Source organism: Cibotium barometz, chromosome 54 (assembly GCF_041138505.1).
Source record: "Cibotium barometz isolate CiBa-2024 chromosome 54, ASM4113850v1, whole genome shotgun sequence".
NCBI classification, from domain to species: Eukaryota; Viridiplantae; Streptophyta; class Polypodiopsida; order Cyatheales; family Cibotiaceae; genus Cibotium; species Cibotium barometz.
Window position 1 is genome coordinate 16,586,456 of NC_141099.1, and position 17,830 is coordinate 16,604,285.

Here is a 17,830-nt window from a genome sequence, read left to right on the forward strand (position 1 = left end):
ATCTCATCACATCAGATTCATTCACATCACATATCATTTATTCACATCCTAATTCACATGTCATCACATCTCATCCATTCACATGTCATCCTAATTCACATGTCATCACATCTCATCCATTCACTCATATATCGACGTCACATCATTTCACATACACATTCGCATTCATTATTCCACATACACATCCACATTCGTACATCCACGTCCATACATCCACTTCCACATCTGCATTCATACATACACATCCACATTCATACATCCACATCCACATCCACATCCATTTTCACATCCACATTCATGTTGAGATTCAAGCTCGATGTCAGTGTGAGCCAGCTATGCTACGTGCTGGCAGATTAGGTAGGAACATGTGATGACCGCGTGTCCAGCTGGTCATAGTGTGTGGACATTAGCTAGGGTTAGTAGAGTGTGGACACAACTCATTGTGTGTGGACATTAGCTAGGGTTAGTAGAGTGTGGACACAACTCATTGTGTGTTGTGTGGATTATGGATTAGTGCATTATGCTTTGTGTGAGAGTGGACATGGCTTCCCTCTATGGTTAGGGTTTGTAATATACATTAGGGTTTGCTCCTGTGTGTGTGTCTCCTCCTCCTCTACCGTTCTTTCAACATGGTATCAGAGCCTTGTGCTGTTTATTAGGGTTTATGAGTGAGTGAGTGAAGAGGGAGAAGAAGCTGTGAAGCTGGCCATTGGAGCTGTGAAGCTTGCACACCAAATACTATCAGATCTGAGAGCTTGGCCTACCGGGTAAGGTCCTCTAAACATCCTTGAGCGGATTGCAGGTGATACAGGCAAAAACAAAGCAAATCAAAGCAAATCAAAGCAAATCAAAGCAAATCAAAGCAAAGCAAAATTTTGGTTTTTGAAGCTTTCCATTAAAGCTTGGGAACATTGATGTATGGTGGAAATACGTGTAATTCTGGCAAAAGACATATGTATTTGACAAAGAGGGATGTATTGGCAACCCATGTGCAAGCCTTGAACAAATTTTGGAGCAATTTGAATGCATTTCAAAGTGTGAAAATCTCTGGTTTTTGAGCTCACACAAAACAGAGAAAAGGAAGCCAAAAATTGATGAAATTGGAGCATGTATTTGGTAAAAATCAAAGCATTGGTGGATTGAACACATACCTAGGAGTGTTGGGGACTTGATTACCTCATCATTGAGCATTACAACCACTCCCAAAGGGCTCTACAGCAGGCGGCGCAGCCAGACAGAGAAAACAGGGCAGATTTTGTATTTTTTGACTACGAGGAGATCAAATTCTCAGTGGGTGCTTGATATCTTCCACAACTTCTTTAGTAATTGGATGCTTTACACCTTGGAGAAGAGGGCTATGTAATTTTCTTGGTCAATGATGCCTAATTGAGCTAGGAATGAGCTGATTAAAACAGGCTATCCACTGGTTGCAGACAAACAGAGCATTTTTAATTGAGCAATTAATCCTTGGTGTTTTACAATTGGACAAATTACTCTTACATGGAGTTGATGGACACTAATGCTAAGCTAATGAATGCTTGGTTGGTCAATTTGGACAAATATTGAAGGAATTAGAGTAAATTTTCTACTGGTTTTTGTGGTTTTTCCAAAAACAGAGAAAGGGGTTTTCAAAAATTGATATGTACACATGTCAGATGGTGTTGATACTCAACATTGAGGTTGATTAGGTGTCAATGCAAGTTGCCCATACTTGATTGCACCATAACATTGTGATTTGGAGCCTTGGAAGGCGTGTCAATTCAGGGTATCCCGGACTGCGTGTGTCAGTTCATCTTGAATGATTACAGGTTGATTTTCTACATCAAATTTGGAGTTTGTTGGCTACCTTGGAGTATCTGGAACATTCATTGGAGTGTGGTTGAGCTGAGGAAGGCTCATTTACAGATTTGAAGTGTGCGGAAGGTGTACGCATTGAGCAACATGTCGGACAATCCAGTTCAGATTGTTGGTGAAAAGCTGGATAGGAAGAACTTCCAGGCATGGAAGTACAGGATAAAGAGTTTCTTGAAAGGGAAAGGATTTTGGAATCTCATTACAGGTGCTGAGCCTGAGCCTGAGCTACCTCGACAACCTACACAGCAGCAGCTTATTGCTCATAAGCAATGGTCAGAGAGAGCATTCAAAGTGCTGCATTATTTGTCTATATGTATTTCTGATGCTATGCTCATACACATATAGGATGCTGAGAATCCCAAAGATGCATGGGATACTTTGGTCAAGATGTTTGATACAGATACGAGTGCTCGCAAGTCTCAATTGCGACAGCAGATACATAATGTCAAAAGGAATAAAAGGAGCATACATGATTATGTGCAAGAAATCAAGAAGTTTGCAGATGCATTGGCCACAATAAATGCCCCCATGCCTGATGATGATTTAGTGGATATTACCTTGCGTGGTCTTGGCAAGGAATACAAATCCTTTGATACATCTATCTCAGTGAGGAGTACAGGTCTACCCGACTTCGATGAGTTGGTTTCTCTCTTGTTGGTTGAGGAAATCAAGCTCAGTGATTCATTTCTGGATGCATCTTCTAGCCATGATGATGGCAGAAATCAGGCTTTCTACTCGCAGAGAGGCTTTAGAGGCCGGGGGAGATTTGCATCACGTGGACGTGGTGGTAATGGTTGTGGATGGCACGACAGGCCTCCACAACAGAATTTTCAGCCTTCATATGGTGCTCGAGGTGGTCGTGGATATGCACCTCAGCGAGGCAGAGGTACCCCCCGTGGTCGAGGACATTGGCAAGGCCAACAAAATTCTATGCAAGATGTGGAATGCCATTATTGTGGCAAATATGGTCATATGGCAAGAGATTGTTTCCGCAAACAGAATGATTTGAGAGGGGGAAGAGCACAACGTGGTGGTCATTATGGTGGAAACTATGCACAACATGGTGGTAACTATGCATCAAGTAGCAATGATGGAACTGCAAATCATTTGTTTGCCATGAAGCATGTTGTGGGTTCTATGACAACAAATGCTAAGAATGATGATACATGGTATATGGACTCAGGAGCATCAAACCATATGACATGTCATGGTGAATGGTTTGAGCATATGAAGCCTATGGATGTAAAAGGCTATGTGGAAACAGGTGATAATACCCAGCATGTCATTACACATGTTGGAAGTGTACCATTGGTCATGCACAATGGTCAGACAAAGTCTATGTCAGATGTGCTGTATGTGCCTTCGATCACTAAAAGCTTGGCCTCAGTTGGTCAAATGGTGGAACAGGGATTACAGGTTCGTTTCAACGAGCATGGATGCTTCGTTGAAGATTTTAAACATGGATGTAGAGTGATTGCTAAAGGCAAGAAAGAAGGAAGATTGTTTAAGCTGGATGCTGGAATTCTTGAGCTAAAATCAGCCATGTTCTCAAAGAGTAGGAATGTGGTACATGACATTGATATGTGGCACAAGAGAATTGGCCATGTCAATATACAGAGATTAGAGAACATGCAAACAATAGGCATAGTCAATGGATTGCCTAGGTTCAAATATAAAGGACATATGCATGTTTGTGAAGCCTATCAGTTTGGAAAGCAGGCAAGGTTGAGGCTTCCTAGAGAAGGAAATATGAGTAACAGGCCACTTGAGATAGTACACAGTGATGTATGGGGTCCTGCACAAAACCCATCTATCAAAGGCAGATTATACTATGTTACATTCATAGATGATTTCAGCAGGATGACATGGATATACTTTCTCAAAGAGAAGAGTGAAGTGTTGGAAAAATTCATGGATTTCAAAGCTTTTGCAGAAAAGCAGTATGGCTGTTGGATTAAATGTCTGAGGACAGATGGAGGTGGTGAATACACCTCAAAAGCTTTTGAGCATTTCTTGAGGAAGCATGGAATAAGAAGACAGTTGACTTGCAGGTATACACCTCAGCAGAATGGTGTGGCTGAGAGAAAGAATAGAGTCATATGTGAAGTGGCAAGGGCAATGCTTAATGAAAAGAGCATGCCAGATTACTATTGGGCAGAAGCATGTGCTACTGCAGTGTATATATTGAACAAAACACCTACAGTAGCCATTCATGGAAGCACGCCAGATATGCGGCTTACAGGTTACATGCCCGACATTGGACATCTTAAAGTTTTTGGATGCATAGCTTATGTACATGTGCCTGATGAAAGAAGAAGGAAGTTGGATCCTAAGGCAGAGAAATGTGTATTTGTTGGTTATGCATAGGATCGAAAGGCATACAAATGTTATAACCCTCAAACTAGACAAGTGGTCATCTCACGAGATGTGGTGTTTGATGAGCTTGCTAGTTGGTACAAAGAAAAAGATGAGGGAGTCATTGAGTCACTTGAGGCTGATGTACATGTGAACTTGCCACCACAAGCAAGTTCTAGTTCTACTACTATGTCTGGGCCAGCAGGGCAGAAGCTGAGAGTAGCAGTGTACATCCATGGTCAGGACGTTTGAGGCATGAGAGTGTGAGCACTGGGAGTAGTGCTATGGATAAAGGTAAAAAGAAAGTCGAAGGAATTGGAATCACATGTTATGAGTCATCTAGTTCTGAGAGTTTGGATGAGGAGCTTGGCATACCTGTTTTACGCACACTTGGTGCTAGACAGGACAGATATGTGCCACCACATGCTAGAGTTACAGGTGTTCAGAGTGACCCGCAGGCATTGCGGAGATCCCAGAGAGTCAAATATCCTGTTGACAGATTGACATATAGAGATTTTGCTATGCACTATGCATATATGACATCTATGGTGAAGCATGTGGAACCTACATGCTATACAGAGGCTATTGGAGAGCATGTATGGGAAAAAGCAATGGATGTTGAGATGGACGCATTGGTCCATAATGATACATGGGACTTGGTTGCACTACCAAAGGACAAGAATGTTATTGGATATAAATGGGTTTACAAAGTGAAGTGCAAATCTGATGGTTCTATTGAGAAACATAAAGCAAGATTGGTAGCAAAGGGTTATGCACAGACCCAAGGATTGGATTATGATGAGATGTTTAGTCCAGTGGCTAAGATGGGCACAGTGAGAGCAGTCATTGCTATGGCTGCAGCTAATGGCTGGGAAATGCATCAGATGGATGTCAAGAATGCATTTCTGAATGGAGATCTACAAGAGGAAGTGTACATGGCACAGCCAGAAGGGTATGTACACCCTAGATATCCCGCTCACGTATGCAGGTTGAAAAAGGCATTGTATGGTCTGAAGCAAGCACCTCGTGCTTGGAGTGATAAGATGAGCAGATATCTTATCTCACTTGGTTTTCAGATTTCTACAGAGCAGATTCTTCACTCTATGTGAAGAAGACACAGCATGGGATTGTTTTACTAGTCATCTATGTGGATGTTTTGATTATCACAGGTGATCATGGTGCAGATGTGATGCATGTCAAGAAAGCTTTGAGTGGGCAATTTGACATGAAAGATCTTGGTGAGTTGAGATACTTCCTTGGAATTGAAGTGGTGAAAGATCATGCAGGTACTTGGTTAGTACAGCGCCAATATGCATTGGATATGTTGGCAAAGTATGGCATGACAGGGTGTAAGCCTATGAGTACACCATTGGAGCAAAATGTGAAGTTGCGGGCTGATTATGGTGAGGAATTGGATAATCCTTCTATGTACAGGAAGATGGTTGGTAGTCTCATATATATGACTATCACACGCCCAGATTTGAGTTATGCTGTGGGGCTAGTTAGCCAGTTTATGCAGAGCCCCAGGAAACCACATTTGGATGCAGTGAGACGCATCATGAGATATGTGAAGACCACAGCACATTATGGTTTATTTTATGAGAGTGGTAAAAGCTTGGACATACATGGCTACACAGATGCTGATTGGGCAGGTAGCGCATATGACAGGAGGTCCACTAGTGGATATGCTTTTACACTTGGAAGTGCCGTGGTGAGTTGGAGTAGCAAGAAGCAACCTACAGTTGCTTTATCCAGTACAGAGGCTGAGTACAGAGGTGCAGCCATTGCTACTTGTGAGGCTATATGGTTAAAGAGTCTCTTGGCAGATTTATGTGAGCCTCTTGATGGCAAAGTTGTCATTCATTGTGACAACATGAGCAGTATTCAGTTGGCAAAGAATCCAGTGTTTCATGCGAGGACCAAACACATAGAGGTCCATTATCACTTTGTCAGAGAGAAGGTGCTGGATGGTACAGTCGTGAAGACTGATGAGCAGGTGGCAGACATCTTTACGAAGCCACTTAGCAGGGAGAAGTTTGAGTACTTCCCGGACTATGTTGGGAGTACATGGGATGAGCTTGAGGGGGAGTGTTGAGAGTCTTGATATCCCAAGCTCATCTACATCTTCATCGGCAGTACATCATGAGCTTGAGAGGGGCTGTTGAGATTCAAGCTCGATGTCAGTGTGAGCCAGCTATGCTATGTGCTGGCAGATTAGGTAGGAACATGTGTGAGACATAAATGACCGCGTGTCCAGCTGGTCATAGTGTGTGGACATTAGCTAGGGTTAGTAGAGTGTGGACACAACTCATTATGTGTTGTGTGGATTATGGATTAGTGCATTATGCTTTGTGTGAGAGTGGACATGGCTTCCCTCTATGGTTAGGGTTTGCAATATACATTAGGGTTTGCTCCTGTGTGTGTGTCTCCTCCTCCTCTACCGTTCTTTCAACAATTCATACATCCATATCCACATCCACATTCATACATCCACATCCCCATTCACATTCATACATCCACATCCACATTCACATTCACACATCCACATCCACATCCACATCCATACATCCATTTCCACAACAACGTCCACATCCATACATCCATTTTCACATCCACATTCATACATCCATATCCACATCCACATCCCCATTCACATTCATATATCCACATCCACATTCACATTCATACATCCACATCCACATCTACATTCATACATCCACACATCCGTTTCCACATCCACATTCATACATCCACTTTCACATCTGCATTCATACATACACATCCATATCCACATCCATACATCCACATCCACATCTGCATTCATACATACACATCCATATCCACATCCATACATCCACATCGACATCCACATCCACATCCACATCCATACATCCACTTCCACATCCGCATTTATACATACACATCCATATCCACATCCATACATCCACATCCACATTCATACATCCACCTACATCAACCCACATCATTCACACATCAAACCACATCATCCATTCATCCATCTACATCAATCCACATCATTCACATCTCAAACCACATCATACATACATCAATCTACATTAATCTACATCATTTACACATCAAACCACATCATCCATACATCAGTCTACATTAATCTACATCATTCACACATCAAACCACATCATCCATTCATCCATCTACATCAATATGATTCATATCACTTCCATCCATTTACATCTATCTGATTCCTATCACATCTCATCACATCTATTTATAGAATGCAAGAGAATTCTAATTTTTTGATATAAAGATTCTTTACGCATCTAATTAGGCATAAAGACAACTTTAGTAGGAATAACACTTTTATAAAAAATCCTTTTATGCATCTATTTAGGCATAAATTCAATTTTAAGGAAAATAACACTTTCGAATTAAAAATAAACCTTTTATGCATTTTACTATGCATAAATTCCATTTTAATGAGAATAACACTTTCAAAATAAAAATAAATCTTTTATGCATCTATCTATGCATAATTTCAATTTCAATGAAAATAATACTTTTGAAATAAAAATAAATCTTTTATGCATCTTTCTATGCATAAAATCAAAATTGATAAGAATAACTCTTTTGGATTAAAAGTAAAATTCATTATGCATCTATTTATGCAAAAATCAAAATTGATGAAAATAACTCTTTTGAATTAAAGATAAAATTCTTTATGCATCATTCTATGCATAAAATCAAAATTGATAAAAATAACTCTTTTGAAATAAAAATAGATTTCTTTATGCATCTTTCCATGCATAAATCCAATTTAGTAGGAATTATAATTTTATAATAAAAGAATTTCTCTTATGCATCTAATTTATGCATAAATTCTATTTATGATGAAAATCACACTTTAAATATAAAAAAAATCTTTTATGCATATGTTTATGCATACAAATCATTTATGATGAAAATCACTCTTTTAATATAAAAGAATTTCTTTTATGCATCCATTTATGAATAAAAATCATTTATGATGAAAATCACACTTTTAATATAAAAAAAATCTTTTATGCATAAGTTTATGCATACAAATCATTTATGATGAAAATCACTCTTTTAATATAAAAGAATTTCTTTTATGCATGCATTTATGCATAAAAATCATTTATGATGAAAATCACTCTTTTAATAAAAAAAATCTTTTATGCATAAGTTTATGCATACAAATCATTTATGATGAAAATCTCTCTTTTAATTTAAAGAATTTCTTTTATGCATCCATTTATGCATAAAAATCATTTATGATGAAAATCACTCTTTTAATAAAAAAAATCTTTTATGCATAAGTTTATGCATACAAATCATTTATGATGAAAATCACTCTTTTAATATAAAAGAATTTCTTTTATGCATCCATTTATGCATAAAAATCATTTATGATGAAAATCACACTTTTAATAAAAAAAAATCTTTTATGCATAAGTTTATGCATACAATCATTTATGATGAAAATCACTCTTTTAATATAAAATAATTTCTTTGATGCATCCATTTATGCATAAAAAAATCATTTATGATGAAAATAACAGTGCAAAAAACACTATTAAGCTTCAACAAAGGGGGAGGCTTCTATCTATAGGAAAAAGTGAGCCTCTAACCAAGCAAATTGATTCTAGAATTTTCTAGATCAGTTTGGTCAAATTTTGACCATTTTTAGGTCAGTTTAGCTTACTTTTTCAAACTAGACTTGAATTTGGAGAGAGGAGAGATGAAATATCTCAATTTTTGATAATTTTAAACTCCACCACACATGTGAAGTAGGCACCTCCTTCATGAGGGGGAATCCCCATCTTGAGGTGTCAAAAATTCATCATTTCACTAAATATCTCTTCTTTTTTAACTAATATCCTTGTCCTTAGTCAACTCTTCATCTTATGTGAGTATTTACTCATTTTTGGGGGGATTTTCTTTATTTCTTTCATTTATCTCCTCCACAGATCTGGATGAATCCGATTGGCCCCTCAAAACCTTAATTTAAAATTTTAAAAAAATCTAGACCCCCAGGATAAGGCCTTTTGAATAGATTATAATTTATTTCGAATGTACCTTCTGAAAATCTTTTTGAACTTTGAACTTCTGTTTCAGGGGAACTTATTTAAATATGAAGAGATATTTTTCCATCCAAAAATATCCAAAATCTGAATAACCTCTCTCTAGAATATTTTCTCTCTCTAGGCCAAAATAGGTAGAAAAAAGATCTTTTATATTTCTGAAGAGGGATTTGATTACAAGGGGAGAATTTGGACATCATGAGGCACTGGGGGAGGAATCTTACACAAGGGCTTGAGTCTAGAAATGTGTGTAAGTCCAAGTCTAGGACCCGAGTGTTGAACTATTATGCAAGGGCAAAGTCTAGATTTTCTCGGCTCAATTCTAGGACTTAAGTCTTTAATTAGTCAAAATTTAACGCTACACTTGAGTGAAAGGCTCGATAAGAGTCCTAGAAATATGTTCAAGGGATAATTCTAGGACTTAAGTCCTAGAATTATGGGGAAGGCCCAAGTCTAGGACTTGAGTTCTAGACTTGTGTCGATGGCCCAAGAGTTGTGTGTAAGGCTCACTAAGTGTAGGACTTGTATACAAGGCTCAACACTTGGGTGGAATGCTAAAAAAGTCCACGACTTGCATTTTAGACTTTTGTGTAAGGCCCACTAGGACCTAAGTGTAAGGCCCAAGTCTAAGACTTGAGTCCTAGACTTTATACAAGGCCCAAGTCTAAATCACTTTTTGGTAGTACATTTTTGCATGCACTTCACAGTCCTTTTCTTTTGGACCTGTGGTTTTATTTCATTAATCTATTTAGGGGCTATTACTGTAGCCTTTGGGGTGCCTCAATATCCCTTAATCTCTTTAAGTCCTTCCTCCGAGAGAGGTTGAAGCTTGATATTTTCTTTTATTTGCAAGCTTGGACATTCCCTTGGCTACTGCCCTTGTCTTAGGTCCTAATGCACATCCCTAACCCTTAAATGTATAACCAGAATTCACCATGGTTGATAATATTTTATTTAACATACAAGTGTTGATAAAAATATAATTTAGTCTTAACATACAAGTGTTGATAAAAATATAATCTAGTCTTCCAACCATCCTAATGTGGATTGTAGCATGAAGCCCGAAGAAGAGTTTGGGTCAGATGAGCATTTTTATCTTTACTACTTTTTGTTTGTTGTTGCTGATATAAAAAGGAACTATTGGCTACTATAATTTTTGTACACTGTTCTACATTTTAAAATTGGTATGTCTCGGTGCTTTTTTTGTAACCATGCATCTAAGGGTGTTTATGCATGATCTTCCAGTGGGGGAAGATGCTAAGGCATAACATTGTTTTGTTCAATTTTTTATTCACTTTCCTATCATTACATTCAGTGATGGGAACAAGGGGATACACATACTTTATGAATGCCTGGATGTTCTTTTTATGCACTACTTCTTCATGTACATATTTTATGAACACTTGGATGTTCTTTTTATGCACTACTTCATGTACCACTTCACACGTACATGGTGAACGTTAGATCATGAGCATTATCTCACATCACAGTTTTAAAGTAGGTTGGTTCTGTTGTTTAGAGCCACAAAATCTTGTTATTTATTGTCCATGTTTGATCCCTTCCATCAAGTTGATTGTCACCTTAGAATATTAGTGATAAGCTAAAGTAGAGGAGTAATTGAGGGGAAAGATAATTCGAATCAAAGTCAATGAGATCTCTTATTCCATCATTAAAGAATGCAAGTGTAATTCATAACTTGGTAGTGGCTACCCTCTCCTCAAAGAATGGAGGTGTACTTTATAACTTGACAATTACCCTTTGTACATTAATAAACACATTGTGTGTCTATCTTTCATAGCTTAAAGAATTGATACACCTAAAATAGGTTTTTTGTTATTGCATAAAGAATTGATATATAAAATAAATCTTTGGTAGTGACTATGATCACTGACTTTCGTAATCATGTCTGACATACACAAGCCAATTTAGATATATAGCTATCAACCCCTTTTACCCATAGTGCATAAATCATCATTGTGAGTTAACTTCTAATCTTCTACTAGCACATAACCGTGGTCTTAACAATTTTGGATCTAGCCATCAATGCTCCCTTTCACATAGGCATATGGGGTGGGGATTTGTGCGAGTTTTTATATCACATCTGTAAATGTAATATTATTTTTTACATTTATTATCACATCAATAAATGTGTTATTATTCTTTATATTTATTATTATACAATTTGAGTCTTAAATTTTTAACGTGTGGGAGATCCTACTTCTTGTGAGTGTTCCCTTTCATACACACCATGATGTATCCTCTTTCATGGCATCATCTATAGCTTAATAATTTTTTTCTTTCCTTAAGAGGAATGACTCTCAAGACTCTAGAAGAATCTAATCATGCTATAAAAATAGAGTAACAACACATTTAATGTATTGCTAGATGGACTCTCAAGATGTTAAGAATGGACTCTCAAGGGTAAGGGACACTTTCAAGATGTTAAGAATGGACTCTTAAGGCTATGAAAGAATGCAATCATGCTAGGAAAATAGTGTTGTTTGCTACAATTAAATAAGCAATTAATGACACAGTTAATGTAGCAGCACACGATAATTTGATTGGATTTTTAACACACGATCATTCATAAGGATTAATATTTCTCCCTAAAGCCTATTGGAGATGAAATCATGGTGGTAGTAGGAAATGATGCAATTTGGTTCCAAATTAAAGCTAGAGGTACTTACTCATTCATGTCTAAAGAAGGCTGTACAAAAACGTTTAAAGGTGCATGTGCGATTTCACTCATATGTAAAGAAAGTTTGCAAAAAGTTTTTGAAGGTATATGCACTATTTAACTCATGTGTAAAGAAGGTACATGAATTATTTCACTCATTTGTAAAGAAGGTACATGCACTATTTCACTCATGTGTAAAGAAGGCTGTGCAAAAAGTGTTTGAAGGTATCTGTACTATTTCACTCATGTGTAAAGAGGGTTGTTTAAAAAGATTCCTTTCTATCTTGGAAATCATGGACTTTAATTTGATAAGAATAGACAAGTTATTATCGATGAAGATGACAAGGTCATTGTAGTAAAAGGCATTTAAAGGAGTAGTTCCACATTGAAGTTAGGTAGGAAGAAACTATGGCATGAGAGAGATGAATATCTATATGCGAAATCATTCAAAGGTGTAGAAAGGTAAAAGATCATTGAGGATTTTCCACCAATTTAATATAGTCTAGATATAGGTGAAGCTTGTACAATGGGTGAGCAACATAAAAAAATACTTTCCTTAAAAGTATAGTTTTAGGGCCAATGCTATGATTGGACTTGCACATATTGATCTTTGTGTAAAAGATGTGGAAAGAAGAGTATACTTGCACCTAGAGGTTATTTATTTTTATTCTTTCACATTAATTGTTGGTATAGATCCATAGAATCACAAAGCAAGCTATGGTGGAGGGTGGAAGATATCCATGATGTGAGTATCAAAAATAGAGATGAGGATTCAAGGAGAGATGAAGTTCAAGCCACGACAATGGTGAAGAGAGAGAGAGAGAGAGAGAGAGAGAGAGAGAGAGAGAGAGAGAGAGAGAGAGAGAGAGAGAGAGAGAGAGAGAGAGAGAGAGAGAGAGAGAGAGAGAGAGAGAGAGAGAGAGAGAGAGAGAGAGATGTTACTCAACTTAAATGATACTCATTGTGATAAGAACTTCTCGAGTACATGCTTTTATAGGCATCAAGCCTCATCTATTGATCTAGACCTTAATAAGGGATGTTTACACCCTAACGGGGTTTTCACACCAGCTAACTCCAAAATTCCCAACAAAGCATCCCTTTGAAGTGATGGATGTAATGCCTCCCCGTGACTTCCCGAAAGGACAATAAGCATGGTGGCGTAGAGGCTTGTAATCATGGATGAGCTAATGTAGTAGCATTACTCAGTCTGAAAGAATTAGAGGTCATGTCGTCATGCCTCAAGAGACAAGGACAACCTACATCAGTTCATTCAAGATGACCCACCTTCCCCCCCCCTCCTTCACAAAAAAGGAATTAAAATATTTAGATTTTAGGGGAGGGTAGAGAATCCGCAACTAAAAAATATTTAGATTTTGTTGGATATGATGATTCAACTATGAAGATTGATCAAAACATACTCAAGGAGGATCAAAGCTTGTACAAAACATCATGAACATGAGGGACAAAAACTGGTATATGTAGAAAATTGCTTTGAGATTAACACAAGAAGACACTAATTATGATTAGGCATGAACCAAACTTACATAATCACTTGATCATGACTTGTACCTTATTTAGAGACTCCTCTACCCTATTTTTAGTTGCATGAGTTGCATGAACCATATGCACCAACCATTTGTAGGCTTTACACCAACCACTGACCACTAGCCTAACCACCACACATTAAATTGGACTAAGGAGTTGGGATTACATTTATCCAACAATCCCCCCTTAAGACCAACTTCTTACAAAAACATGAACAAGTCTAACATACCTCCTTGACACAATGAGTAAGATTCCCCCCTTAACAACAACATAGGGTGGTGTACTCTCCTCTACAACTCATCAAGTTGGAACAACATAAGTCGACTCAACCACATACATGACATAATCTAAGAGCATAATCATCATCTACATCTTTTATACTAAGACTAGAACAAAGATTTGTTTCTTCCTGTTGGTTGACTTCTTCAACTACATGTGCCTTTGCTAGCTTTTGATCTTTTTGGTAGCACTTTGAGGATGGATGATTCGTCTTTCCACAATACTCACAAGGATGTTTGGAGAAACAACCCTTAGTAAGATGATTTGTACGACCACAAATAGTACACTTCTTCTTTGCCGATGTCGAAGTAATAGCATATGCATAACGATCTATCACATCCTTTGTAATCTTCTTGTCTTCTTCTTGTAAAGAATTTATGATACTTTCCAAGAAAGGGACTGGCTCCTTCTCTTTAAGTACTATCACAATTTGCCTAAAGTTTGAAGGTAAACTTTTAAGCAATATAGCAATAGCATCCTCTTTAGGAATAGGAGACTTAACATAAACCAATTGTGTCATTAAGCTCTTCAACCTGTTAATCACAGCTGTTAAATTTTCATTACTCTCCATGGTTAGATCAAAGAGTTGCATCTTCAAACTGATCTTGGAATGCTTTGCCTTTGCACCAAAAGTACGCTCTAATAATTCCCAAGCTTCCATAGCTGACTCAACATCATCAATATAATGAATAAAATCATATTCTAAAGCAGTAATAATAATACCAAGTGCTTGCTCATCTTTTTCTTGAAGTGCAGTCGTTGTAGCTCTTGTAACTGCAGCAAAAATACCTGCTTCATCTTCAGAAAGTGGTTTGACCGTACTCCACAGATTTTTCTTCATGAGGTGGCCCTTCACCTTGATTTGCCAGGTATGAAACCCAGTTCCGTTGAATTTGTCGATGAATTTGGAGCTCATGATGATGCAATATGATGCTTGATGTTGATAACTTGCTCATATAGATGATTTAAGCCCAAATAATAATAATATCATCAATATAGATCAAAATAATAATCACCATGTTGTTGGAGCAAAAGAGGCAGAAAACAGGCGACTAGAAAAACGTGTCATACTACACAGCAGCTCCTGTGGACCAAATGCTACAAGATTTGATATGCTGAATCCTCACATAATAGAATTGAAGCACCTAAGAGGAATTAGACTAATTCGTAGGAGATGGCACTGAATGAACTGGATTAGCAAAAAACGGCCTGTGTTGATGGCGATGAACGAATTCACGAAGCAGCGATCAATTTGGCCTGTGAGCTACGTTTTAGGGGGCAAGCGTGGGAGCAAAGCAAGAGGCCTATATCAAAATCTTGAGGTATAATATCCTCAGATGCAAGCATGGAGGCAATCTACAGCATGCTGTCCAAACAGAGAAAAAATGGCTATGGTGATTAAGAGAAAAAATAGGGTTTTTGCTAATAAACTAAACCTAATTGGGTCATGCTCTGATACCAAATGTTGGATATGATAATTCAACTATGAAGATTGATCAAAACATACTCAAGGTGGATCAAAGCTTGTACAAAACATCATGAACATGAGGGACAAAAACTGGTATATGCAGAAAATTGCTTTGAGATTAACACAAGAAGACACTAATTATGATTAGGCATGAACCAAACTTACATAATCACTTGATCACAACTTGTTCCTTATTTAGAGACTCCTCTACCCTATTTTTAGTTGCATGAGTTGCATGAACCATATGCACCAACCATTTGTAGGCTTTACACTAACCACTGACCACTAGCCTAACCACCACACATTAAATTGGACTAAGGAGTTGGGATTACATTTATCCAACAGATTTTGGGGAAGGGGTGTTCACACAAATCAACCCCAAAATATTCAACAATTCTAATAAGTGTAAAATAAAGATCATCTGTCAAAGGGATGACAAGAGTATTTGTGTAAGGAAAATTGAACTTAAGTGTTTTCCCATTTAAAAGATTCCTTACTCATAGTAAAAAAACTCAGGGCCCCTAAGGTTGCTACCATGTGTGTGAGTGTGTGTGTGTGTGTGTGTGTGTGCGTGCACGCGCGCGCACGTGTGTGTGTGTGTGTGTGAGAGAGAGAGAGAGAGAGAGAGAGAGAGAAGAGATAGTGGATGATTATTTTTAAATTAGTTGATTATTATTAAACAAATTTTAAACTAGATTATTGAAGGATGTTTTTAATACAAGACCCATTTCATTTCCATAGTTAAACAATTTTAAATTATACTCATAAAAAGTTAGAAATGGTTTTTTAAAAGTGTTAAATAGAAGTATAAGACTCATTTATTTTTCATAGTTAAGTGGCTTCACGTTATACTCATAAGAGGTTAGAAATAATACTCATAGTTAAATATAAGTATAAGACTCATTTATTTTTCATAGTTAAGTGGCTTCACGTTATACTCAAAAGAAGTTAGAAATAATATCTTCTAGAAATTCATTTACAAATTGTGTGCAAGGGTTGTTAGCATAACCACTTATTCAATACGGAGAGCTTCTAAAAATGGTTATTCTTAATGTCATTTTGCATTTTTTTTGAATGGTTCTTATTAGTGTCATCAATCTAGGTGCTTGCTAAATTTTCAAAAGGTAAAAGGCAAATCCACTTAGTATAAGGTGTTATCAAATGTTAAACTTTTTGATGAGCTAAATGTTTATGATATTTTTCACTATTGGTGAGCTATATAATTCTTAGAGGGGCTAAACTCTTCAAAAAACCATACATGTACTCACACACCTACTTATATAACTAATGTTGGTCTAGATTTCAAAGGAAAACTTAATAGATGACCTTTATTATTATAAGCACTATGTGCAATAAAATATTTATGAGATAGTCATAAATTAGCTTTCAAGGCTAGTATGCATAGGAAGCTACCATCATACGTAGGTTGCTACCGGCATGCATCAGTAGCACCCTACAAATGCCGGTAGCTTCCTACGCATTGATAGCACCCTATGCATGTAGGCTCGGGGGGGTCACTATATGTAAATCCTCTATATCACGTGCGTTCAAGGCCTATTTAAAAAGTCCCTTATCTGTGAATTTTTTAGTGAATATAATGTATCCTTTCCTATTCAAATCTGTATTTTTTTTAAAAAATACAATAAATAAATCCCGTCTGTAAATATATTTCTGTAAGTTTTAAATATTTAAAATGTCCTTCTGTTGAACCCACGTGATACTTACATATTTATACGAGTGACCCCCCCGAGCATGTAGGTAGCACCCTATGCATGCTGGTAGCAACCTACACATGCCAGTAGCTTCCGATGCATGCCGGTAGCAACCTACACATGCCGGTAGCTTCCGATACATGCTAGTACCTTCTGATGTATGCCGATGTATGCCAAGTGCTGCCGATGCATGCCAGATGCTTTCTACGCATGTTGGCAGTAGCAACCTACGCATGCCAGTAGCTTCCAACGGATGTCAGTAGCAACCTATGCATGCCGATAGCGTCCTATGCATGCCAGTAGCAACCAATGCATGCCAGTAGCTTCCTATGCTTAATAGTTTTAAGTATTTATGTTATTTCTTGGATAGATGGCGAAGAACTTGAGGCATGATGTTACACGTGAAGGAGGAGTTGATATCCCAACAATATTTGTAAGCATATATTAGCCTCACATTGTATCTTATCTTTTAATTAAAGAAGATTATTTTAAATAACAACTTTCTAAAATGTTCACTTATCTGTACAATTGCAACTTGAAGTAGTGAACCACCCCCTACGCAAGAGGAATATGATTTTGCATTACAACGGGGTTTGCATTGATAGGGTGCAAGATGAAGGATGGATTGGTATTATTGGAGGACATGCTTGGCAAGCATAGCAAGTAAGTACATTCCTAAATCCTACTCTTTGTTTTTGCAAAACTAATTCTCACTTGTGTTAGTTTTATTATGTTTTAGGATCATATAACTCAAAAAGGTGTTGCAAACATAGCTACCGATAGCAATGGAAATGTAAGAAGCGAAGGGACTGGAGCCGCAAGAAACAATACCAATTGCACAGCATGAGATCTAGAT